The sequence below is a fragment of the Narcine bancroftii genome, chromosome 2 (genome assembly GCF_036971445.1).
Source record: "Narcine bancroftii isolate sNarBan1 chromosome 2, sNarBan1.hap1, whole genome shotgun sequence".
Classification (NCBI taxonomy): domain Eukaryota; kingdom Metazoa; phylum Chordata; class Chondrichthyes; order Torpediniformes; family Narcinidae; genus Narcine; species Narcine bancroftii.
This window is the reverse complement of record NC_091470.1, coordinates 80119747-80145026: the sequence shown is the minus strand read 5'-3', so window position 1 is coordinate 80145026 and position 25280 is coordinate 80119747. Positions and strand designations below refer to the sequence as shown.

Genomic DNA, 25280 nt, shown 5'->3' with positions numbered 1-25280 from the left:
AACTGTATTGCAATAATGCAATTATCTTTGAGAGTTCTTCTTTACAGATGAAGCAATTACTGTATGAAGTGGTTCTTGCTGGATTGGAATATTTTGCTTTTGTCTTTAAACAAGCAAAAACTTTATTAAATTGAACTAAATTAACCCTATAGCTCTGTTAACTGAGTGCAGGTTACAGTAAACAGAAAAGTAAGAAATATTTGAATAACATTTTGGGGAAAAAAAGCTGACTAGTAAGTTAATTTCATAGTTGAAATTCTAATGCCCTTCAAATAACCTCACTGAAATAAACTGCCAATTTTACTGGATTTATTCCTCCCAGAAACTAAATCTGTGTTCCGCAATACAGATCCATCTTTTATTTGCAGCATTTAATAATAGATACGGCCAGATAATATAACGTGGAAAGTTTTATCTCTTTTTAAAAAATGTATTTTCCAGCAGAAGAAAATTTACAATGTCTTGTGTGATCAAAAAGAGGAAATGGGACATTTTTGACGAAAGCTGAGGTTTTTCCCTTTACAAATGGGAAATAGGATAGTTTGGCAGTCATATTAGCATATCCCACCAGAACAGTAATTTTTCACTGTTGCTCCAAGCATTTAGCTGCTTCAGTTTCACAGCAGTTTTTTAATTCTTCCAGTTAGAACCTCCTTTACTGCCATACCCACATAGAATTCTGTCTGATTTAATAATAGGAAAATTTGTTCACAAAATTCTTGAACTACCTCTTGCAGTGAGGACTGACTGGGTTTCTGTTTGTGCTGAACACAATTATAATGACAACATTCATAATGGTAAGTATTCAAAGAGGTTGACTGCAAACATTTGAGTGAGAATTTGGGCATCATTTTTAATGCAGACATCATGGGCCAAAGGGCCTGTTCCTTGACATAGAACATTACAGTACAGGCCCTTCAGCCCATGATGTAAACCTAATCCACAACAAGCTAATTCTTCCCTACTTCAAACCATAACCCTCTTTTGTACTTGCATCCATGTGTCTATCTTTTAAATGTCCCTGTTGTACCAGCCTCCTCCACTACTTCTAGAAATGCATTGTAGGCATCCACCACTCTTTAAAAATAATACTTCTTTCTGTCATCTCCCCTACTCACCTTAAACAGATATCTTCTAGTGTTTTCTATTGTTGCCCTGTGGAAACAAGTGCTGGCTGTCCATCCTGTCCTGTACTGTTCTATATTCTAATTTAGATAAAACTAACAGTTGAAAAAATGAAGAAAACCTTGAAAAAGACTGATCATATTGTCTAGGAATTATCATTTAGATGCACAAAATATGAAACAAATAAAAGATCACAAATCAACCAATAATATAAATGTTGACCTTTTTCTGAAAGCTCTGTACAATGAAATTGAAAAAATTGATTGTCAAGATAGATGACATTTTAAAGCAGATATTACAACAATTTCAATGATTAATGCAGAGCTGTACTTCTTCCTCATTGTAATGGAGGAAGGGGAATGCACAAAAACAGATTCAGATGTGAATGATATAGTACTTAACTTTGATTTTTATGTGTTAAATTTTGTGTATATTTTTTGAAGTTGAGTAAGTATTATTTAGGCCATCATATACATAATGACTTCTAATAATTGTAGATCCAAATTTTGATTTCAGATTTATTGTCAGAGTATATGCATGACATCACATATAATCCTGATATTCTTTTTGCTGTAAGGCAGAATTACCACTTATTGGTAGTGCAAGAAAAAACTATACACATGTAAACAAATAAAGAACTGTAAACAGATAACAAATGTAAACAAATTATGCAATAGAAAGAATGAAAAAATCAGTGAAGTGCAAGAGTAAGAGTCCTTAAATGAGTCTTTGATTGAATTTGTTGTTAAGGAGTCTGGTGGTGGAGGGGTAGCAGCTCTTCCTGAACCTGGTGGTGCGAGTCTTGTAGCACGTATACCTCTTTCCTGATGGAAGCAGCGAGAACAAAGCATATCCTAGGTGGTACGGATCCTTGATGATTCCTGCTGCTCAACGATGGTAGCATTCTCTCTTGATGTTCTCGATGGTGGGGAGGGTTTTTGCCTGTGATATCCTGGATTGTGTCCATGACCTTTTGGAGGGTTTTCCACTCAGAGGTATTGGTGCCCCCAGATGATATGAAAACCCTCTGGATTATTTCTCATCCTTTTAATCATTTTCTTAAAGGATGAGTATTAAAATATTTTGAGTACCAAATCAGCATTTAATGAGTAATCACAGTAGCTGCATATCATGTTAAACTGCCTTTAATTATATTTAATGCTGCTGTGGCTAAATTAATTGGTTCACTCAGTAAATTGAAAATTTCAGTAAAACTGAAAATAAAAACTGAATCCTTTCCAGCACATTACCAAAATCTAAATTTTTAAAAATATTTCAGAAGGTCACATTTGTAAAGTAGTGCTTCCTTTGTCAGCTGGGCCAGATGAACATGAATTGCCTTCAATTGCTTTTCCCTGGAGGAGACTTGTTAAGACTGAATTATGGAAATAGAACATTTTAAAGCTGTAACTGATGTTTTGACATCTCGCATTCCAGAGTGTGAACACAACAAGCTGGAGGCTGTTAATTCATCCACCCTTTAACTGTTTATGGTCTGAGGTAACCTTTTGTTGCAAGAAGATTTGGGTGTTACAATTCAATGTTAAAAACAAAAGAACAGATTTACATTTTCAACGGTTGGATGGTCATCTAAAAAAAGGATGGCAAATTCTTGTAAGACTTTTCTAATTTCTCTTCCATTGAAGTCAGGTGGGTAAAGTGCTCTGTGTAAATAGAAAAAACAAATATCTGTAATAGGTTTTATATAATGGCGAGTTAAGGTAATACAGAATTAGAAATCATTCAATAAACTGCTTGACTGACTTCAATGAATAGAGAACATAGAACACTACTGCACAGTACAGGCCCTTCAGCCCTCGATGTTGTGCCGATCTATATATTCCAACCAAAACAAAAGAAACCCTACCTCATAACCCTCTATTTTACTTTCATCCATGTTCCTGTCTTAAATGCTCCTAATGTTTCAACCTCCCACCACCACCCCTGGCAAGACAATCCAAAGACCCACAATTCTGAGGTTTTTTTTAAACTTGCCTCTGGTGTCTCCCCTAAACTTGCCTCCCTTCAGTTGTGAAGATGTTCTCTGGTATATGTTATTCCTGCCCTAGGGAAAAAAGGTGCTGGCTGTCTGGCTTATCTATTCCTCTAAGAATCTTATGGACCTCTATTTGTCACCTCTCATTCTTCATCATTCTAGAATGAAAAGTACTAGCTCTGTTAACCTTGCCTCATTTGACTTATTTTTACATCGAGGCAACATCCTAGTAAACCCCTTCTTCACCCTCTCCATCGCTTCCACATCTTTTCTATAATGAGTGACCAGAACTGAACACAATATTCCAAGTGTGGTCTCATTATAGATTTGTAGTTACAGCATGACCTCTCGACTCCTAAATTCAATCCCCCAATTTATGAAGTTCAGCATCCCATAGGTCTTCATAACTATCCTATAAACCTGTGCGTGACCTTGAGAGATGTATGGATTTGGACCCCAAGGTCCCTCTGTTCTTCGACCTGTCAAGCATCTGACCATTAACCTTGATTCAGCCTTCAGGTTTAACCTTCCAAAATGCATCACCTCACACTTACCCAGATTGAACTCCATCTACTGTTGTGTGTGATATGACAGGGTGCTGAAGTAAGACATACACAAGGTAAGTACAGTCGGTACTACTTTATTGAGTAGTTTCCCTGTCTTATGTAGACCTGCAGGGCCTAGGTGTCCTGCCGCTTCTGGCAGAAATGACATCATGGGATTGCCGGCCACTGATTGGTCGGCATTCCCACCAGTGCTCGTCGTTTCCTGCTGCGTGGCCCTGGGTGAAAGGCCATTTGGTTGGTGTGGTCCTTGCGGGATCGCCATTTTTGACTGCCATCTTGTGTGCCGTGGCGCCTATTGGGTAGCAGGCCTCCCACATGATCACCCTCCAGAACTGGCGATCCGGGCACTGTTTCTGGTTTCGAGCGGCCTGCTTCTGCAGCGCGGAGGTGATGGTGTGATCTGTTGACTGGTGTCCAAATATCTAGTCTAAGGTGGTCAATAGTAAATTTCTCTTTCTTGCTGCCAATATTGAGCACACATGTAGTCCCGTTGTGTCTGATCATCTGGTAGGGCCCCTAATAAGGCTGCTGCAGTGGCGCCAGGGTGTGCTCCCCATTGTACAAAGATGTACTTGCAACTTTCCAGGTCCCTGGGGACGAATGTTTTGGACTGACTGTACGGTGAGGGTTGTGCTGGTGCCAGCGTGCCTAGTTGTTCCCTTAGACTGTCAAGGGTGGCCGCTGGTGGTTTGTCTGTGTCCCTAGCAGCTGCCAACAATTCCCTGGGGATAACTAAGGGTGTGCGCTACACCATTTCCATAGCTGAGGTGTTGAAATTCTCCTTTGGTGCAGTACAGATCCCCAGGAAGACCCAATCAGACTAATTCATTCCCTTGAACTGGGCCATCAAGGTAGCCTTTAAGTGCCTGTAGAACCTATTCGCCAACCTGTTGGCCTGGGGATGGTATGCCATGATATGGTGGAGCTGGGTCCCTAGGAGGCTGGCCAGGACTGCCCTGAGGTGAATTGTGCACCCCTGTCTGATGTTAGGTGCTCTGGGACTCCAAACCATGCCATCCATGCATTTATAGGAGCTCTGTGCAGGCCTCTGTTGAGGTTTCTGCCAGCAGGATAGCCTCTGGCCATCTTGTGAAGCTGTCTGCCATTGCCAACAGGTACCGTGCCCCCGTGATACCAGCAAAGGTCTTATAATGTCTATATGCACTTGACTGAACCTCCGTTGTTCTGGCTCAAATGGTGAGGGGGGTGGGGTGCGCTTTGATATGTGTCTGAACCTTTGACAACTGGCAGTGTGTGCAGGTTTTGGCCCATTGACTGATCTGTTTGCAGAGATGGTGGTCCTGATGGCTGGAAGCACTAGGTTGTGTACTGGTCATCTCCAAGCCACTGGGACAATGGGGTGAGGCTTGCTAGTCAAAATGTCACACAGGAGGGTCAGGTCACCGGGGCCAATGCAGACATCTTCTAGCTTGAGTCACATAACTGCCATCCTGTACGCAGGAATGTCGGGGTCTGACTGGTGTGCCTGAGCCAGGGCATGTAATCGTCTCCCTGGGACAGGGTCTGATCTCAGCCTCTGTGTCTACTAGGAACTGTCACCCCAATAGGGAGTCCCACATATGGAGGAGGCTTTCACGTTGGTTTGCTCCCACAGTCACTAATATTGGTTGTGGTGTTTCCCTGGAACGTGCGCGGGGTGCGGTGGCATCGATGGGCTTCCAAACCCCACCACTGGTGATGGAAGCTCCACTGCTTACCGGGTGGTTCGTTGGCTTGTTGATCGGCTGTGGTTGTCTAGTCGTCCGCTGAACGCGAAGCCTTGTGACTTTCACATTATGACGCTGGTGTCTCTTTTTGCTCCCCAGAGCATGTCCGCACGTGCTGCAACCTTCCTGGGGCCGCTGCAATCCTCCTTGGCGAACAACTGCCAGATATCCTCCTGTAGTAACTGCAGGAGGATCTACTCAAAGAGCAGGCAAAATTTGTGCCCATCAGTTAAAACTAACATGTTGCTTATGAGGTTGGAAGGGACCCTGTCTCCCAAACAGTCCATATGCAACAATTGGGGCTACATATTTGCTTTGCTCCAGAGGCTGCCGGAGGAAATCAACAATCCTCACCATGTAGTAGTGTAGAGCTCGTTGAAAGAATCAAAGACTTGTTGATCCAAACCAAGGCTTTTATTAGCAAAAGACAGGAACTCTTCACAGGTGGCCGACCAGTCCGGAATGATCCGACCTGGCTAGGGACACAACCCTTTAAGGCCCAGACAATAGGTGTGACTTAGCTCTCAACCAATCGCTGTAAGCACAGTCTAGATGCAGTAGCTATATACACTATGTACATTGGTGATAGATCTGTACTATCACAAGTAGTACCTCGTGGCATCAGTTGTGACCAGTTGTAGCTGGAACTGGGCCTCAGCCTGCTTGAACCACATCAGTGGCTACGAAGGCCAGAATGTTGGCAGTTTCAGCAAAACAGTGTGGAGTGTTGCTTGATTTTCCATTGTTGGTTCCAAAACGCTGTTTGGACCAATTGGGGTCACCAAAGTAGCATGTGGTACAGCAGGATGCTGAAGTAAGACACACACACACACTCACTCACACAGACACACCAGTTTGTACTGCTTTATTGAATGATTTCCCTGCCTTATGTAGGCCTGCTGGGCCTAGTTGTCCCACCACTTGCGGTGGAAATGATCTTGTGTGCTTGCTGGCTGCCAATTGGTTTGCATTCCAGTGCTAGTTGTTTCCCACTACATGGCTGAAACCTGGGGAGAAAGGCCATTTAGTTGGTGTGGTCCTTGCAGGATCGCCATGTTTGACTGCCATCTTGTGAACCGGGATGCCTATCAGTGAGTGGGCTGCCACATTCCATTTTTCTGCCCAACTCTGCATTCTATCTATATCCTTTTGTAATCCTTTTGTTACCTCAACACTATCCACAAGTGCTCCACTCTTCATATCATATGCAAACTTACTGACCCATCCTTCCACTTCTTTATCCAGATCATTTATAAAAATCACAGAGTAGGGGGTCCAAGAACAGATCCCCGTGAAACTCCACTAGTCACTGACCACTAGGCAGAATACTTCCTGTTGCTACTACACTTTGCTTTCTACAGGCAAACCAATTCTGAATCCACACAAGCAAGGTTCCTGGGATTCCATGCCTCATAACTCTGAATGTGTCTCTCATGGGGGACCTTATCAAATGCCTTTTTAAAATCCATATACACCACATCTACTGCCCTATATTCATTAATTTGTTTTGTAACCTTATTAAAGAACTCAATTAAGCTTGTGAGGCATGACCTTCCCCTCACAAAACCATGCTGACTATCCCTGAGAAGACTGTACTTTAAATGCTCATAAATCCTGACCTTAACAATCCTCTCCAATAGTTTGCACAACACTGACGTAAGAGTCACTTTCTAATTCCGAGGATTCTACTTATCCCTTTGTTTTTAAACAAGGGGACCATATTTGCCATTCTCCAATTGTTAGCACCCTGTGGCCAAAGAGGATGCAAAGATCCTAGCCAATGCTCCAGCAATATCTTTTTCCCAAATCCCACAGAAACCTGGGGTATTTCATCTGGCCCCAGACACTTGTCAATCTTAAATACAGCTCTTTCTCTTTCTCAACCTCAACATGATCCAGCATACAAGCTTGTTCTATTCTGACCACCTTGACCAAGGTCCTTTTTCTGGTGATTGCTGAAGCAAGGTATTAATTTAGGGCCTCCTCAATGTCCTCTGCCTCCAGGCACATGTTGCCTCCTTTATCCAGAAGCGACTCTACTTTCTCGACATCCTGCTGTTCCTCACATACACATAAAACGCCTTGCGGTTCTCCTTAATCTTATTTGCTAAGGCCTTCTCATGCTCTCTGACCTCTCCTAAGTCCTTTCTTAAGTTCCTTCCTGGCTTCAATGTAATTCTCATGAGCTCTTCCTGCTTTTTTGCTTCCTAAATCTAATATATGCTTCCTTCTTCCTTTAACTAGTTTACTAAACTGTTTTGTCAACCACTGTTCCCTATTTCTTACCTCTTTTCCCTGTCTCAGTGGGACAAATCTATCCAAAACCCTGTGCAAGTAGTCCCTAAACATCCTATACATTACTCCTGTCCTTTCTCCCATGAACATCAGTTCTTAATTTTCTCTCCCTAGTTCCTCCCTCATCCTATTCTAATTAGTCCTTTCCTAATTAAACACTTTATCTTTTTGTCTGCTTTTATCATTATCCATAACTATGCTAAAGCTCAGGGAGTTGTGGTCACTATCACCAGAATGCTTCTGCTCCGCGCGGTCTACCACCTGACCAGGTTCATTACCAAGTAATAGATCCAGTATGGCCTCTCCTTTAATTGGCTGGTCCAAATCCTATGTTAGGATCCTTGAACACACCTGACAAATTCTGCCCCATCTATCCCTTTTGCCAGTCAATATTTGGGAAGTTGAAGTCCATCATAACAACAACCCTGTAATTTCTGCACCATTCCAAAATCAGTCTGCTTATCTTCCTCTGTATCCCAAAGGCTATTTAGGGGCCTATACTCTATTCCCAATTCAGTGATTGTTCTCTTCCAATTTCTGACTTCCACCCACACTGACTCAGTAGACATTCTCTCTACAGCATCCTCCCTTTCTATAATCATATTATACCTGATCAGTAATGTTACTTCTCCCCCCTCCTTATCTCTCATTCTATTCCTTTTAAAACACGTAGACCCCAGTTACTGGGGTCCTTTCACCAGCTAAATCTCTGTGGTGGCCACAACATCATAATTCATCTCCTTTATTTCTAATACTCCTTGTTCTCCTGTTCTCTGTATTCTAGTTCCCATCCCCCTTCAAAACTAGTTTAAACTCTCACCAAATGCTCCACCAAACCTGCCTGCCAGGTCATTGGTTCCTCTCCATTTCAGTCTGTCCTTTTTGTACAGGTCTGATCCACAAATCTGAATCCCTGCTTCCTGCATCAATCTTCAGCCACTTATTCATCTGCCACGATTTCTTATTCCTATCTTCACTGGCATATGACGTGGGGAGCATCCTGAGATTATTACCCTTGAGATTATGCTTTTCATCTTCCTTCCTCACCCTCTTCAGGACCTCAGCTCTACTCCTATCTATGTCATTGGTACAATGTTGTCCTCGACATCTGGCTGCTTATATTTCATAATGCTGTGGACTCAATCAGAGATGGCCTTGACCCTGGCACTTGGGAGGCAACATATTATCTGGGAGTCTTAATCTTGTTCTCTATCTGTTGGCCTGACTATTGATTCGCCAATAATATAGCTCTCCTCTTCTCCTGCCTTAGACAAAGGGCCAGACTCTGTGCCAGAGATTTGACTACTACAACTTGTCCCTGATAGATCACCCCTCCCAACAGTATCCAGAATGGTATGCTTATTATTGAGGGTTATGGCCACAGGAGTGCTCTGTGCTGACTGCCTATTTTTCCTTCCCTCTCCTCAGTCACTCAGCTACCTGTTTCCTTCCTTTTGGGGGTGACTGTCTCCGTATAGCTCCTGTCTCACCTCTTCTCCCTCCCAAATGATCTAGAGTTCATCCAGCTCCAGAACTCTGTAAAGAGCTGAAGCTGGATGCACATCTTACAGGTATAGTAGTCTGGGATTGTGCTCTCCAGATTTCCCATATCCTGCAATTCAAGCATTTCACTTCCCCAGTTGCCATCTCCATGATTTATTCTTTGTTAATATGCAAAGATCTTGCCTTACCAGAAGAAGCACATCCTCAGCCTCTGCTTTCCGAAGCCTTGTGAGCTAAAGCCTCAACCACTCACACACACTGGGCCACTCGGCTTGGGCTTCCCCTCTCTTAAATATGTGCTGGAGAAAACTGCTTGACTCTCTTATTTCATTATGTCCCACTACTTATTTGGTTCTGCCTTCACAAAGCAGTTAAAAAGAGTGAAAATAAATGGGAAAATAAACTTGGCATAATTCCTCTAATCAGAATGGTCTTGGCATTCCTGCACCACTGGATATCATGGGCAAAATTTTAAAATCTGCCATTATCTAAAGCATCATAGGCTTGCGAAGCAATGAAGATACAGTAGTCCAAAAATATTTTGTCAAGGCATCAACAAGTTAGCACTATGATGCAGGCAGGTAGAGGATTGTAGTTGATATGGGGATTGCATTATTTACTGAGTAATACTTAAATCTTAATGCTTGTTTTATATTATTGTAATAAGGTGCCAACACCAATTTTGACAAACTTCAGTATTGTATACTGATTTAGTTTTATTCTTGAAATTGAGGTATTTTTACTTCTACCCTGGACTCTTGTATTTTATTCAAGAATCACATAGAAAAATTCAGGACTAGAAATGAATGTGCAGTGCATAAAAAAGATGCTTTGGTCATCTTTTAGATATTAATTCTTTCTCTTGTTCTCATACTGTCCATCTCCTAGGGAAGTCCCTCATGTTCAAAATCACATTGGAAATACATTAAATCTGTATTCTACATGCAGCTGTTGAAATATTAATGGCACACATAAAAAGTGGACTGGATCTAGCTCAATTCCACCCAATCTTTTTGTTTTCAACTTACAAAATCTTTTATTGCATTTTCCTAAATCCAGCTAGGAGAATTTATGATCCCAATTGAATGTTCCATATTTTGAAAGCAACAATGAGTGGCAAGTTCATAATTTTACCTCAAATATGGAACTAAGTATTATCTACAAACTTGCCTTGGACATTACAGGAACTGTTTTGTTATTTTCAGAAAAATAAAAGGAGCATACATGAATGAGGTTGAATTTTTTGAAGTTGGTATTAGATAGAAACAGTGAGGTATACTGTCAACAGTAACTATTGCAAAAACAGAAATATCATAATGGGAAATGAATGTGAAGGCATTAGCTCATGAGCAGTTTATGTGGATTATTCCATAGATTAAGTTGGCCCAAATAGAAGAAGGTGTGGATAAAATTATAGAATTATATATTTTCTTCCAGCTAGAAAATGTCAATCAAGGATGAGATGACTTCATTTTTTGAAGGCAAAGTGATTTGATGAAAATGTTTCCTCTCACATTACAAAATTGTGAGACTTGGTAGGTTAATTGGTCACTGTGAATTGTCACTAGTGCATAGGTTCCTGGTAGAATTTGTTTAATGTAGCATCAATGTAAATGGGTGCTTAATTATTTTTGTGGGGTCTGTATGCTGAAGGACCTAGTTTCATGGTGTATGACTATGACAAATGTACAAAAGAGAAACACTTGGAAGGACATGAGGAAGGAGCAGGGGAGTAGAACAGCATGTGGTTGTTCTTGAAAACTGAGTTTAATTTATCACCTTATTATTCTGATTCTTTAGGTCTTGGGTTATCTAGTAGTAATGGTGGTAATATATCCAGCTAATAACTGCTGCTTTGACAGTAATAAATTGAAGAATTAAACACATTGTGAACTATTTCTCTGTTAAGTCAAGACTTAGATTGTTGATTTTACTTTGTTTTTTTTTAAAAAAAGAATAACACAATAAGGGGAACACTTAACAACTTACTTTGATGACATTGGTGGATCATAATTATGGAGACTTTAGTTGTTTTAGGGAAAATAAACTGCTTTAAAAACTTGTTAAAGACTAAACACTGCTGTGTCTGCAGAATGTATATTCTTATTTGCCAGTTCATGTCCTTGTTTGTTATTTTGCAAAGTGTAGAATATCTAACAATGCCAAGTAGCAAATGAAAAAAAAAATCCTTGTGTAGCCTGCTGGATTGTCAAGTTTATCCTTCATTTTGTGAGTACCCGAGGGGGTTGCAAGGGGCCGCCACAATGAATAATTTAAGCAATTTGTGGGATAACTTCATTGACACCCATTCCACTGCATAGGATTTTTGATTCTTCACCTTTCTCTTTGAAACTATGCTTAGCTTCATTTGACTTAATCTTTGCAATCTTCTCTGTGGAAACTCTGGTCGTTTTTCAAGCCCATATTTAGGGTGTGACTTCTTTGTGCTTTGAACTATAATAATGGTGGAGAATCTTGAATTCTCTTCCTAAATGTATTTGTCATCTCTTTTCCTCTTTAAATAGACTTCTAGGAATGTTCCTTATGGTAAAATTATTGAAAATATTTTCATGAAGTCTTGAAAATAAATACTCATGCTTGTGTAGCCAAATTCAGCACAATGTAAACTATAAATTTACTCACACCACAGTAGTTGGCTGAATAATGGACAACGATGAGTCAGAAAACAGGATGGAGATTGAGAATCTGGTTGATGATGCTAGAACAACAAACTTGCTCTAAATGTCAACAATATCAATGAACATCTAGATTTTGGGTAGGGGAGTCTGAGTGGCCACGCTTCTGTTCGCATGAATGGAAGGAAGTGGAGAGGGTTAGTACCTTGAAGTAAAACCACAATGCTGGAGAAACTTAGCTGGCTGAACAATGTACTTTATGTAGCAAAGATGAAGATACATAACCAACGTTTTGGGCTTGAGCCCTTCATCACAGATATGTATCTTTGCTACATAAAGAACACTTTGACTAGCAGAGTTTCTCCAAAATTGTGTTGATACTTCAACCACTGTGTCTGCAGACTTTTGTGTTTTACTTCTAGTACCTTCAAATTCCTGGAAGTCCACATGAGGGACTTCTTTTGGAGGCAGCACATTGAGACAACTGTGAAGCACACTAACTCCTCCACTTTATAAGAAGTCTGAAGAGATTTGGCAAGTTGTCAAATACTCTATCAAACCTCTACAGGCATACTAATGGTTTATATCATAACCTGGTTTGGGAATATGAATGCCAAGGAACACAGTAGGAAATGTAGCTGTCCATCACAAACATTGATATCATCTTTGTGAGTTGCTACTTCAAGAAGGTTCCCAAAATCATAAAGGACCATCTTCATCCTGGTTAGAAGCTCTTTGCACCCTCTGCCATTTGGGAAGAATGTGTAGAAATATGAAGTCCAGTCCCTCTAGGTTCATAAACAATTTTTTTCATTCGCTATCAGACTCTTGAACGTTTCTTTTGTCCCCTAAATATAAATTATTCCAACATTTTACTATGGCACTATTGAAATGTAAGAAATAGGAGGAGAAGTAGGCTACCGGTCCATTGAGCCTGCTCCACCATTCACCATGGCTGATCTGATCATTGACTCAACTACACCTTTCTGCCTTTTCACCATATCCCTGAATTCCATTTTTATGTAAAAATCTATCTAAATGAACCCGAAATATGTTTAATGAAGTAGCCTCAATTTCTTCCCTGGGCAGAGTATTCTACAGATTCACGACTCTGGGGGAAAAATTATTTTCCCTCATCTTAAATCTACTACGCTGAATCTTGAGATTGTGTCCCCTAGTTCTGGTCTTACCTGCCAGTAATTCACCTGGGTCAATTGGGTAAAGGTTAGGGCTGAGTCCAGGCAGGCTGTCTGGACTCCAGCACCTGGTGATTTAGGTGGGCCAATCGCAAGGTAACCTTGATGGCTTGGGCTGAGTCTTGACCTTGATTTGACATGCAATGTGTCCTCCAAATAGGAGCGCAGCAGGCCGCCATGTGATTGCCGCAGCCTTTCCATTACACCCACCCATCCTCTTTTTAATTTATCGTATTCCAATTTGATGTTTCCTGCAAAAATTTCTTTAAGTATGCCAAGACCCTCTTCCTCTTCACCACCCATTTATCCCATTAATAAGACCAATAAATTTTAGTGTTTTATCCATATCATTTTTTGCACAAATATTTTATAACAATATCTTCCCAATTTTCTAAATACTGTCATAACATTTCCTGATTAAAAGACATTTCCAACGCATACATTTCTCCTTTAAGAAACACACACGTCCTGAGCTTTGACAGTGACGTTGGCATTAGTACCCAGAAGCCTGCAAAAAAAAGCCCGTGGGTTCTTCCGAAGAAGAAGAAACCCTCCTTTTGGCACCATCTTTTAAAACTGCTCCTCTCCTGGTGCCATCTTCCCCTCCCCTTCCCAAAAGTCGGAGTTCCCACCTTGCTGCTTTCCTTACCATCTTTCTCTTTTCAGAGCTCTTCATATAAAGCACAATGTTTTTTTTTTCTTTCAACAGTGAAAATAAGATGGTTCAGTACTATTATTTTCAATAAAAGATGTGTCTTTCAGTTCCATTTTAAAATGGACTTTTCAGTCCTTTCAACTGATGACAACAAGCATTTTAAAAGGAATGTGGAAAAAATGATGCAGCAGAAGGACAAAAGATTTGAAGTTCTGGAAAAAAATTAAAGGAAATGAATTTGAAATTCAAGGCATTAAGGAACAAATGAAGAAGGTAGAAGTGGCTGCAACAAAAGATCAATTAATGCAAAAAAAATTGACATTTTGGAACATTTTATTAGAAGGAATAATAAAGATTGTTGAACTTAAAGAAGGTGATGAAGGACAGGAAATTAAGAAGTTTTTACAGCATTGGATTCTGGAATCTTTGAGGTTAAATTAATTTAAGGAGACACTGAGATTGAGAGAGCACATAGACCAAAGCCACAACCAGATCAGAGACCTCATCCGATAATGGTTAAATTTCATTACAAAGAAAGAGAGAAGATCTTGAAACTGACGGCTAAACAAGCAAAACAGGCACCTTTGATTTATAATGAGAATTATATCAGGGTAAAATTTACCCTGATATAAGTTTTGATTTGTTTAAAAAAGAGAAAATAATTTAACACAGTTAAAAATGTATTATGGAAAAAAGGCTATGCCTTTGTCTTGAAGTATCTGGCAGTTTTTTGTTTTTATTTTTAATTTTATTTTTCACACTATGAACCATATTGACCAAAATACACATAAACATTTCCCTCTTGAATAAACACAGTGTCATTTTCTCCCCTTTCCCCCCTTCCTTCCCTCCCTCCTTCCCACCCACTAAACGTTCAACATATGGGATACATTAAACCCATTAAACAATGTCATCACACAATGAAAATAAACAAGAAAATTGTGTCATCTACTTTTACACACTGGGTCAGTTCATTTCGTCGTCTTCTCATTCTGTCATTTTAGGTCGTGGTCCGCGGTAGGACTTCTCTGTTGTATTCCATGTACGGTTCCCAAATTTGTTCGAATACTGTGATGTTATTTCTTAAATTATATGTTATTTTTTCCAATGGAATACATTTATTCATTTCTATGTACCATTGCTGTATTCTCAGGCTATCTTCTGATTTCCAGGTTGACATTATGCATTTTTTTGCTACAGCTAAGGCTATCATAATAAATCTTTTTTGTGCTTCATCCAAATCTTATATTACTTAGAAGAAAGATTTTTTGGTATGTTATTTTTTGTGATTTTATTTAATACCTGATTTAGATCTTCCTAAAACATTTCCACTTTCTCACATGCCCAAATTGCATGTACTGTTGTTCCTGTTTCCTTCTTACAGCAAAAACATCTATCTGATACCGTTGGGTCCCATTTATTTAACTTATGGGGCGTGGTGTATAGCCTGTGTAACCAATTATATTGTTTCATGCATAACTTTGTGTTTATTGTATTTCTCATAGTTCCGGTCCATAGCTTTTCCCATGTTTCATTCTTTATCTTTATGTTTAGATCTTGTTCCCACTTTTGTTTGGGTTTACAGCTTATTTCATCGTTCTCTTTCTCTTGCAGATTGATGTACATGTTTGTTATAAATCTTTTAATTATCATTTTGTCTGTAATCACATATTCAAACCTGCTTCCTTCTGGTAACCTCAGACTGCTTCCCAATTTGTCCTTCAAGTAGGTTTTCAGTTGGTGGTATGCAAACATTGTAACATGAGTTATACCATATTTGTACTTCATTTGTTCAAAAGATAATAATTTATTTCCTGAAAAGCAGTTTTCTATTCTTTTGATCCCTTTTCTCTCCCATTCTCTGAAGGAAAGGTAATCTATTGTGAAAGGGATTGGTTGATTTTGCGTCAATATTAATTTTGGTAGTTGATAATTTGTTTTTTTTTTCCTTTCTATGTGAATCTTCTTCAAAATGTTGAGCAGATGATACAGTACTGGTGAATTCCTATGTTGCACCAGCCTTTCATCCCACATATAGTATATGTTCAGGTACCTTTTCCCCTATTTTATCTAGCTCTAATCTGGTCCAATCTGGTTTTTCCCTTGTTTGATAAAAATCTGATAGGTATCTTAATTGTGCGGCTCTATAATAATTCTTAAAGTTTGGTAGTTGTAAGCCGCCTTGTTTGTACCATTCTGTTAATTTATCGTGCTATCCTCGGTTTCCCCCCTTTCCATAAGAATTTCCGTATTATTTTCTTTAGCTCCTTGAAGAATTTCTCTGTTAGGTGAATTGGTAACGATTGAAATAGATATTTTATCCTTGGGAAGATATTCATTTTAATGCAATTTACCCTTCCTATCAGTGTTAGTGGTAAATCTTTCCAATGTTCTAAGTCATCTTGTAATTTCTTCATTAATGGCTGATAATTTAATTTGTATAGATGGCCTAGATTATTATCTAGTTGAATACCTAGGTATTGGATTGCTTGTGTTTGCCATTTAAATGGTGATTCTTTCTTAAACTTTGTGAAATCTGCATTATTCATTGGCATAGCTTCACTTTTATTTATGTTGATCTTGTACCCCGATACTTCTCCATATTCCTTCAATTTCTTACATAATTCTTTTATTGATAATTCTGGTTCTGTTAAGTATACTATGATGTAATCTGCAAATAGACTGATTTTATATTCCTTCTCTTTTATTTTTATCCCTCTTATTTTATTTTCTGTTCTTATCAGTTCTACCAAGGGTTCTATAGCTAACGCGAACAGTGAGGGAGATAGTGGACATCCCTTCCTAGTTGACCTGCTTAATTTAAATTGGTTCTATTATATATCCATTTACTGTCACCTTCGCCAATGGTCCCTTATATAATGCTTTAATCCAACTAATATATTTCTCTGGTAGGTTGAACCTCTGTAGTACTTTGAATAAATAATTCCATTCTACTCTGTCAAAGGCTTTCTCTGCATCTAAAGCAACATCCACTGTTGGCATCTTGTTTCCTTGTACTGCATGGATTAAATTAATGAACTTACAGATATTGTCCGTTGTTCGTCTTTTCTTAATAAAACCAGTTTGATCTAGTTTTAACTATTTTTGGTACACAGTCGGCCAAACTGTTTGCTAATAGTTTAGCTATTACCTTATAATCTGAGTTGAGTAGAGATATTGGTCTATACGATGCTGGTGTTAGTGGATCTTTCCCCATCTTTGGTATTACTGTAATTATTGCTGTTTGCATGAATCTTGCATGTTTTGTATTTCTTCAATCTGGTTCATTACTTCCAGGAGAGGAGGAATTAATAAGTCTTTAAATGTTTTATAGAATTCTATTGGGAGTCCGTCCTCTCCCAGCGTTTTATTGTTTGGTAGGTTTTTTTTAATATATCCTGTATTTATTCTATTTCAAATGATTTTATTAATTTGTTTTGCTCCTCTTCTTGCAATTTCGGTAGTTCAATTTTATCTAGAAACTCATCTATTTTGTCTTCTTTCCCTTCGTTCTCAATTCAATATAATTGCTTGTTGAATTCCTTGAAGTTTTCATTGATCTCTTTTTGGTTATATGTAATTTGTTTGACCTTTTTCCTTGATGTCAATACCATTCTTTTAGCTTGTTCTGTTTTAAGCCCCCAAGCTAGTATTTTATGCATTTATTCTCCTAGCTCATAATACTTCTGCTTTGCCTTCATTATGTTCTTATCCACCTTGTACGTTTGTAGTGTTTTGTATTTTACATTTTTGTCCGCCAATTCTCTTCTTTTTGTTGTATCTTCCCTTGTTGCTAATTCTTTTTCTGTACTTGCTATTTCCCTTTCCAGCTGTTCTATTTCATGATTGTAGTCCTTCTTCATCTTAGTTACATAACTTATTATCTGCCCCTTTGATGAAAGCTTTCATTGCATCCCATAGTATAAATTTATCTTTCACTGATTCTGTATTTATTTCAAAGTACATTTTAATTTGGTGCTCAATGAATTCTCTAAAATCCTGTCTTTTAAGTAGCATGGAGTTTAATCTCCATCTATATGTTCTCGGTGGGATGTCCTCCAGCTCTATTGCTAATAACAGAGGTGAGTGATCCGATAACAATCTAGCTTTATATTCCATTTTTTTTTAAACTCTCCCTTGGATGTAGGCTGACAACAGGAACAGGTCTATCCTTGAGTATGTTTTATCTCTATCCGAATAATGTGAGTATTCCTTCTCCTTTGGGTGTTGTCTCCTCCATATATCGAAAAGTTGCATTTCCTGCATCAATTTAACCATAAATTTGGTTACTTTGTTCTTTCTGCTAGTCTTTTTTCCAGTTGTATCCATCTTTGAGTCCAAATTAAGGTTAAAGTCCCCTCCTATCAGTATATTCCCCTGCGTATCTGCAATCTTCAAAAAGATATCTTGCATAAATTTTTGATCCTCTTCATTAGGTGCATATACATTGAGCAAATTCCAAAATTCTGAATATATCTGACACTGCTGACACCTCCTCTATTTTGATTGGTACATTTTTATTGATTAATATAGCTACTCCTCTGGCTTTTGAATTGTATGATGCTGCCTACCCAGTCTCTCCTTAATTTCTTATGTTCCACTTCAGTTAGATGTGTTTCCTTCACAAATGCTATATCAATTTTTTCTTTCTTCAGTAAATTTAACAGCCTTTTCCTTTTGATTTGGTTATGTATTCTGTTAATATTTATAGTCATATAGTTCTAAATGGCCATTTCATACTTTGTTTACCTCTCATTTCCGCTTCCTCATCACCACCTTTCCTCCATATCCATTTCTGTTTTTTTTTAATGCACTGTAAGACAACACTTCTAAAACATAAAATATTTCCACTATTCCCACAATTAAAATTCCCTTTACCTTAAATGTCCCCCCCCCCTCTCTGAGTTGCCCCTTGTCCCTTGCCAGGCAACCACAACTCCCCTCTCCATTTGGATTGCGAAGCCGCTCATAAGCGTCAACTGATTTCGCAGTGACTGTTATTCTTTCCCACCCAACCCCCTCCAGAAAAGATTTTTATCTTCACATATAACAAAGCTCACCCCCTTTATTCCCCCCTTACTTCCTTTCTTCCCTTTTCTTCCCCTCCTTAGTTCTTACTTATACATTATTTTTCTTCTTTATATGAAGTTTGTCGTCATTCTTTGTTCCTGTTACATCTCTTCATATCTCTTTCTGTTTTGCAGGCATTCTGCAAATTCTCATGCTTCCTCCGGATCCGAGAACAGTCTGCTTTGCTGCCCCGGGATAACTATTTTAAGCACCACTGGATATCTTAACATAAATTTATAGCCTTTCTTCCATTCATTTTATCTTCTATTTCTCTGTGCAGAGCTTGATGTTCTCCCTCTTCTTCTGTGTCTGCTCTAGGGTTTGTGTCTTCTATTTCTCTTCCTTGTATCTGTGTCTCTTCTGACTTTCTTGTTGGGCTGTTTGTCTCAGTTTATTGGGTATTTTTTTTAATGGTGTCTTGATGTTGGTCCTCTTCTTCTGGGCTGGTTATCTGTTGTGTCTCTGGTTTCCTTTTTTCATTATTACCACTCTCTTTCCCATTATTTTCTGTATCTTCCCACTGGGAGCCCTGCTGTTGAGTCTTTTTCAGCTGTTTGTTCTGTAGAGATCCACTTCACAGCTGGTCCCCCCTCCTGTTGGTGTTGTCTTTGTCGTGCGCATCGCGCATGCGCGATTCCTCACCTCTGTTTGGCTCTGTGAGCCATCTTTGCAGTCCTGCGTTTGGTGGGTCATGACCCTGCGGGGTTTCCACTGACCTCGGGGAGTGGGCTCCTCTTTCCATGGCGGGTCCCTGCTTTTTCGTACAGGTAAGGCCTTCACCTTTCTCTTCCAGCATATTTCTTTCTTCTTTTCTTCCTGCTGTTTTTGGCTTTTCTTTCTTTGGTGCCATTTCCTCCACACCTTTATTTTTTATTTGTTGTGATTTGTGTGTCTGGGGCTTTGTTTTTTCCTCACTTTTTTCCTTCTTTTCTGGAGAGGGCTGGTATTCAACTACCGGCCACTACTCCATCACTTGACTCCAGTAAGTACCTGGCAGTTTTGAAAGCTTTTGTTCCAGGCAGGAAAAACAGGTTTTTTTAACAGAGCCTAATAAGGTAAAGGTTTATGCTGATTCATTGCCAGAAAGAGAGAGGCAGGTGATTGTTGACACTTGAAAAAAATTTATGACTGAATAAGTTAAGATGTAACTGAAAATTTTGAGAGAGTTTAATTGGGAGGATGGTTTTAACCTATAAGTGATCTGTATATCTTTAAAAGAGCCATTAATGACTTAAGAATGTATAGTCATAATGCAACAGGGGACTGTATTGCGTTTCAAGCTAGTTAGTTGGGAAAATAGAGCTGACTACTACGGAATCATGCGAACAAGTGTGGTTTCAACTACATCTCATATAGATCAGGTTTTTGTAAATGTAAAAACATCATGCGCCTTGAGGGGGGTTTCTTCTCTATTTTTATTCCTCTTTTCCATTGTACACCTAGATCGATCAAGAATATTATGAGATATGTTGTTAATACTATGAGAGTGGGAGGTCTGGAAAAGGAGTGGTGGATGGACAAAGGATTTTATAAAGGTACTTGATAGCAGGAAATTTGAATTTTACTAGTATCAATATAAATGGAATACAGAACCCAATGAAACAGAAAAAAGTTATTCATGTATATGAAAAAAAGTAAATATGGCTTTTTTACAAGAAACTCATTTGACGGAAAAAGCATAAAAAGTTGAAAAGAAATTGGGTTTGATAGGTATTGGCACCTTCATTTAATTCAAAAGCTAGAAGTGTGGCAATATAAATACTTAAAAAATGACCTGTTAAAATATTAGGTACAACGATAGATACAGTGGGAATTTATGTAACGGTTAATTGTTAAATTTATTCAGAATATTGGACTTTATTGAATGTGTTTGCACCAAATGTAGATGATGGAAAATTTATACAAGATTTATTTATGCAATTAGCAAGTGCAAAAGGAAAAATATTAGAAGGGGGAGATTTTAATTTTACCTTTGATCCAAGATTAGATAGATCAGGTCTAAGGAAAGATATGGCACTTGTAGATATTTGGAGAATAAGTCATTCAAGTGATAGAGACTTATTTTTATTCTTTTAGACACAAAACATTTTTACATATAGATATATTTATAGTCACTGCACGAATACAAGCTAGAGTTTGAAAGGTTGAATATTAAGCGAGAATTTTAACAGATCATTTACCTTTAATTTTCTTAATTGCTTTGGTGGAAGTTCAAGATGGAGATTTAATATATTATTAAAGAGAAAATATTTTTGTGATTTTTATGAGACAACAGATAACATTTTTTTCTAGAAATTAATGAAAAATCAGTAATGAACAAATTTATTATATGGGATTCTATAAAGGCATATTTAAGAGGTCAAATAATAAGATATACTTCTAAGATAAAGAAAGAACATATGAAAGAGGTAGACAAATAGGAAAAGGAAATATTAAATTTAGAGAAGAAATTGCATATCCAAAAAAATGAAGAGAATAAAAGATTATTGGAATTAAAAAAATAAGATTTAATATAATACAAACTTATAAAGTAGAAAAAGATATAATGAGAACATGACAGAAGTATTATGAATTAGGTGAAAGAGCTCATAAAATTTTAGCATGGCAATTAAAATATGAACAAGTATCAAGAACAATAATTGCAACAAAGAAGGAAACTGGTCAAATCACCTATGAGATGTAAGAAATAAAATATAATTTTAAGAATTTTTAATTAAAAAATTACATCAATCAGAATCTCTGAAGGATGAAAAAGAGAAATAATTATTACAAGTTAAATTACCTACATTAAATATGGTTGCAATATTAGAGTTATCTAATCCTTTTTCTGAGATAGAAGTGTATGAGGTTGGGATGTCAATACAAAACAATACAGCCTCGGGAGAAGATGGTTCCCCTCCCCCAGACTTTTATAAAGAATTTAAGGAATTGTTAACTCCTGTATTAATGAGAGTATTAGATCATATGAGAGAGTCAGATGATCTGCCAGAATCTTTTAAAACCGCATCAGTAACAGTTATTCTAAAAAAGAAAAGATCCTTTACAACCTTCTTCTTGTAGACCTATATCATTATTAAATACAGATTATAAAATTGTATCTCAACTATTTTAGCTAATAGATTAACTAAATATTTACCAAAATTATTAAATATGGATCAATCTGATTTTATTAAAAATAGATCTGTAGATAATGTAATGTAGTTAAATATTGAGAGAAAATTGTAAAATTAGAGTGGGTTGCATACATACAGACATTTTAAAACAGATCATATTTGAAATACTGAAGAATTCATATTCAGTGAACTTTACAGAAGCTATGGAGAATGCTATGCACATTTCACAAGTAGCTGCTAATTGAAATGATGTCATCAAATGAATTGACTGGAGACGGGTGGTCCATGTTCAACATTTTTACAAGGCTTCTGATCTTTCTGCAACATGCACAGAAAGATCACTCCTGAGAAGTTTATTTACCTAAGACAACAGATGGGAGCAAAAGACTAACTCCTATTGTTTGCTGGAGAAGATGGGGGTTTTGTGGCAAGCGAGAAAGTCACATGGGCTTTCTAGCAGTTGGAAGATGAAGAGAGAGACTGAACAGTCACAGCTGAAGCAAGCAGGAAGCTTGTTGGAATTGAAACAGAAAGCTCCAGAGCGGCGGGATGCCTGGAAGTGCTATTTGTCTGATGTTTCTCTTGGAAGAAGGGAAATGGAATGGAACTCTGTGGTAGCCTGAAAGAAAGAGGTTACCATCTGGAAAACCTTGATGGGGCAAGTTTCATCAGAGAGACATTGAGGTCACCAATGTCTGGAAATCCTGGAACAAAAATCTGCAAACCCTACAAGAACCTTCCTGAATGGTAAACATTTACCTTTCAAGCACCAAAGCCTGGTAAACTTTATACATGTTAAATTCTGTGCACAGTATAAGAATTGCCTACAACCAGTGAACTTGGAAGAATGTGAAGTGAGATTGAACTGTGAACCAAAGAACTTTCTTAAATTTAAACACAATTACATACACATGCGCTTAGAATTAGAAGGGGGTTAAGTTGGGTTAGTTAGGTTAATAGAGATAAGTTAAAGTTTGATTCTGTTTTCATGTTTAAAGATAATTAAAAACAACTTTTGTTTAAGTAACTACTTGTCAAAGTGAATGTCTATTGCTGCTGGGTTTTGGGATTCTTTGGGCTCGTAACACTCTCATGCCAGAATTGATTATTTTCTGATGACTGCCTGTTTGGAAGGAAGAGTGCTTGAGTTGGAATATTTAACAAGGCTAGTATCATACCATTCATTGTTGACCTTGCAAATAACAATGGCTGAAAAACAGGCAAATGCTTATAGGTGCATCTTAATGCTATGCTGTTGAAAAACCCAGACATTTATACTTTTATAAGGAGTCAAATTGCTATGCTGTGTGAAAAAAATTGCCCCTGAACTAATAATTTTAAAATCTGGGACACACTAAAAGCCTATCTAAGGCAGCAAATAATTGTGTATTCCAAAAAATATTAAAAATAAATACTTGACTGAGGTAGAGACATTGGAATGGGAGATCAAAAATTAGAAAAAGAATATCACAAACTGAGATTGAATGAGAAATATCAGGAATAGGAAAATAAAAAAAACTTAACTACAACACTCTGCAAACATACAGAATGGGAAAAAAAAATATTCTTGCGATCCAAGCAAATATATTATGAACTAGGTGATAAAAGTTTGGCATGGCAACTGAGAGCAGAGGAAACTTCAAGGTTGATTAATGTTGTTCAGTCAGGGCTGGACTCTAACATACAATCCAAGAGAAATAAATAACATCTTTAAAACTTTTTATGAGAAATTGTATAAATCCGAGGAACCAAGAGATGTAAATAAATTGAGGAGTTCTTTGCCAGAGTTGAGTTGCCAGGAGAACAAGACAGAATTCAATGCCCTATTTTCCAGTGAGGAAATTGAATGGGCCTTGTGAACATTAAAACAAACAAGTCTCGGGGAGAAGACTGCTTCCCCCTGAGTTTTATAAGGAATTCAGAGACCTATTGACACCATTGTTTATGGTGTAGTCAATAAAGTCTTAAACTGATAATAATAAAAAAATATTCTTTGGATTTTCATATTTTTCAAAAAGAAATAAAGTAACCAGCTTCATAACAATCTTGTGCAATTTTAATTCCTTTCTGATTCCATATTTTCAAAATTGATTATTGAAAATATAAGGAAGAAGCTTATTCTGATATAAAGGTATTTTACCTGAAATTTTCCCCTTTGCACTTATCTCATTATTGATCCTATTTCATTATTCAATTAAACTTCTCAGGTGGATTATTATTAATAATTAATAACAGTATTCCATTTATAAATAAATTGTGCCATATTCTTCTCACCAATAACAGTTAATTCATATTAACGGATTATCCAAATCAAACATTCTATTACTAAACCTCAATTGTGTTGCTTTATAATAATTTTGAAAGTTCGGGAGTTGTTAAATCATATTTCCAATTTTTGTAAAGATATTCTAACCATTTTACCTTTCCACAGAAATTTTCTAATTATAGAATTCAAATCTTTAAAAAAATGTTTGATGAACTTTACAAGGAATAGATTGAAAAAGATACTGAATTCGAGGAAAAATATTCATCTTAATACAATTAACCTTACCTATTAATGTTGTAGGTAAGTCTATTTAAGTCATTTTTAATTTTATAAAATAAAGGTAAATAATTTAACATGTAAATGATCTAAATCATTATCAAATTTAATACCTAAATATTTAATTTGACCTGACCATTTAAATTGACCAATTTTCTTACATGAGTATAATCACCAACAATTAACGGCATAATCTCACTTTTATCCCAATTAATCTTATAACCTGATATTTGTCCATATTGTCTCAATCTCTCATATAATGACTTTAAAGAATTTTGTGGTTCTGTTAAATAAATCAAAACATCATCAGCAAATAAATTAATCTTAAATTCTTCAGAATTAACTCTAATACTCTTGATATTACCATCATGTCTTATCAATTGTGCTAAAGGTTCAATAGCTAATACAAATAGTACCAGGGACAAAGGGCATCCTTTAATAAAAATGACTCTGGAAAAAGGATTTTTATATAAAGATTTAATCCAACTAATAAAGATTGGTCCAAAAATAAAAAAATTAAAAAAAAATAAATAAAATAAAAATAAATAAATAAAGATTGGTCCAAACCTAAATTTTTCCAATACTTTAAATAAAAGACTCCATTCCAACTTATCAAATGCCTTTTCAGTATCAAATAATAAGACCATTGGTAAGTTGGATTTCTTCTGAGAAATGAGTCAAACTAATGAATTTTGCAAAATTATCTGCAGAATAATGATATTTAATAAATACAGCCTCATCCAAATGAATTAACTTGGTAAATAATATGCCAATCTATTTGCTAAGACCTTAGCTACAATTTTATATTCAAGATTTAATAAGGAAATAGGTCTATAAGACATAGTTTTTAGTGGAT

The 25280-nt window shown here is 37.2% G+C and overlaps 1 protein-coding gene and 1 long non-coding RNA gene across 7 annotated transcripts in view; one reads left to right on the top strand and one right to left on the bottom strand.

The window, feature by feature from the left end:
* Positions 1-25280, top strand: part of LOC138753800 (regulator of microtubule dynamics protein 3-like) — a 412426-nt gene that overhangs the window by 197875 nt on the left and 189271 nt on the right. The gene's annotated exons all lie outside the window — the stretch shown is intronic.
* The window catches only part of LOC138753805 (uncharacterized), a 163389-nt gene continuing 140383 nt past the window's right edge, over positions 2275-25280 (bottom strand). The window contains exon 3 of the long non-coding RNA XR_011351440.1: positions 2275-2789. This is a non-coding gene — a long non-coding RNA (uncharacterized lncRNA). The remainder of the gene's footprint in view (positions 2790-25280) is intronic.